Source organism: Macrobrachium rosenbergii, chromosome 51 (assembly GCF_040412425.1).
Source record: "Macrobrachium rosenbergii isolate ZJJX-2024 chromosome 51, ASM4041242v1, whole genome shotgun sequence".
NCBI lineage: Eukaryota > Metazoa > Arthropoda > Malacostraca > Decapoda > Palaemonidae > Macrobrachium > Macrobrachium rosenbergii.
Window position 1 is genome coordinate 24,063,388 of NC_089791.1, and position 2,500 is coordinate 24,065,887.

The following is a 2,500-nucleotide window of genomic DNA, read 5'->3' on the forward strand; positions in this document are numbered from 1 at the left end:
TGGATGAGCACTGCCCTGGACTTCGAAGCAGAAGGTCACCAGAGGTTAAAGCTTCTGGATATGGTTGACTATATTAATATTAAATAGGGTTATATTCATCTCCTCTGCCAGACCCTGTCAAAGACATGACATCAATGCGACACGCATAGAGGCCCAGAAAAGTGAACTTATTTCGAATGGAATGGAATATATAATTTAGGCCAAAGGCCTAGGGCTGGGACCTATGAGGTCATTCAAGGATTGAAAGGGAAATTGAGTAGAAAGGTTTGAAAGGTTTAACAGGAGGAAAACCTCGCTGCTGCACTATGAAACAATTATTGTTAGGAGAGGGTGGATAGCATGAAGGAAGAAAGAGAATATGAATGGAGGTACAGTAAAAGGAATGAAAGGGGTTGCAGCTAGGGAATGGAATGGAATAGAGTTTAGGCCAAGGCCAAGCGCTGGGACCTACGAGGTCATTCAGCGCTGGAAGGGAAATTGAAAGTAGGTAGGTTTGAAAGCTGTAACCGGAGGAAAACCTCGCTGTTGCACTATGAAACAACTGTTAGGAGAGGGTGGATAGCAAAATGGAAGAAAGGTAATATGAATAGAGGTACAGTAAAAGGAATGAAAGGGGTTGCAGCTAGGGGCCGTCAGTGCACCTCACCGCGTGAGGTGCACTGACGGCACTACCTCCCTACGGGGAAACTTATTTCGAGACAATGAACCATTTCTCACAACCTCGCCCTGAAGGACGAATTACCAGATTTGCTGGCACGGCAGTGATTATCGTAACCCAACTCCTAAAAGCTTGGGTTTATACTGTCAGCCTTGAAAAGGCAGGTTCAAAATGTTTATTCAACAAGTCGAGGCCGCATTGTTATAATCATTATCAAAAGCCCCCAAGAATGGTAAGGCATCCCAAAAATTCTCAACGCACGGCTACTTGGTACGGCTACTTGATATTTTTACTTGTGAAACAATGGCATACATATGGTTCAAGTATCGGCAGAAATCACTAGTATTCCCTGAGATACCACTAGACTCAATACGTTTCGATACAGGTAAGTCATCCACGAAAAACTGATAAATGAAGTTGCTTTATTACATCTCTTTCGATTACCTTGGATATAGGCCTAACTACATTTGGAACAGGAATTTTCTCTCGAAATCCCGTTCAACCGTTAGGGGTGTGTTGCGTGCATGCTTACGAGGGCAATTAGTACTAAGCGTACGCCACAGTTTAATCAAATGGATTCATACCCAGCTCCGTAGTTTTTTTTTTTTTTTTTTTTTTTCATACTATGCGTGCTGAGGAAAAATATTAAGAACAGGTGTTTATTAAGCGTTCTAGCTGTACTTGACTAAAGGTTACACATTTGCACAGTACATCTGAAAGGACAACTAGGCTAATTTGTAAACTTTCTCCCACCACGTTATACTACTGTATGTCCTCCTAGTGGCTCAATTTCCCCCACATAAGCAACATTCAGTAATAGGATACAGAAGGGACGAAGTAGATTCCCATCAGTTAAAATGGTTTCAGAACATCTAGCTCCAAATGTCTACAGAACTCTTCAAGGATACAGAAGGGACAAAGTAGATTCCCATCAGTCAGAATGATTTCAGAACATCTAGCTCCAAATGTCTACAGAACTCTTCAAGTGCCCTAAATAAACGTACTATTTAAACATTTTATCGTGACGGCTGAAAATGTTCACTTAGTACACGAGTTATCAAACGCGCCTTGCAAATGTACATAACACGTACAACAAAAAGCAAACTTAATCTCTAATAAAAAAAATAAAAATTTCCTCGACACGTGGAAGCAATTATGCATTGCATGCAATCATACCGCATGGTTCGATATTTTTTTTTATTACATGAGTGGGCCGAAGCAGTTTCATGTTAAACAGCAAATTAGTTCAGTAATGGAAAGTTGCTCGGGAAAATTAAACAAGACCTCCATTTTCAGACTGTTTGAGTTTACTTATAATTCAATTCGAAGCAAATGACTACGACGCTATTTTCAGAGCCTCCCTCCCACCAATAGATTTTTTTTGGAGCGTAGGTTTGTGCTCTCGGTAAATCAAACTAAGCAACACGAACGCCTTTCGACGGTCAAGGAGAAAAGGCCATTTTCCTAACAGCTGACATCGCGAATGTATCGACTGACCGAGAGCTTTACGTCAACCGTTCGTCTCGAGTCCTTTTAGGATGATAGATCGGGTCCGGAGACTTTCCCAGTTACTCGATTGGCACCGTGACACTGATCACGACGTTTAAATGCTACAAACCGTCACTACCTTGCAATAACACAAATTACACACACAAACACAAACACACATGCAGATAGAGGGGAATGATAAAGTGTGTTGACAGAAGTTCTTCTATGTGCTGCAAATGAGACTTGTATAAGTGTATGAAATTATTAAATATATATATATATATATATATATATATATATATACAGTATATATATATATAATATAATGTGCGCATGTATTTTCAACAGGAGCCA

At 40.3% G+C, this 2,500-nt stretch overlaps 1 protein-coding gene and 1 long non-coding RNA gene across 2 annotated transcripts in view; one reads left to right on the plus strand and one right to left on the minus strand.

Annotated features, from left to right (window-relative positions):
• LOC136833220 (uncharacterized) overlaps window positions 1–2,500 on the minus strand; it is a 54,001-nt gene that overhangs the window by 35,986 nt on the left and 15,515 nt on the right. The gene's annotated exons all lie outside the window — the stretch shown is intronic.
• The window catches only part of LOC136833219 (carbohydrate sulfotransferase 11-like), a 54,811-nt gene that overhangs the window by 3,622 nt on the left and 48,689 nt on the right, over window positions 1–2,500 (plus strand). The window lies entirely within an intron of this gene.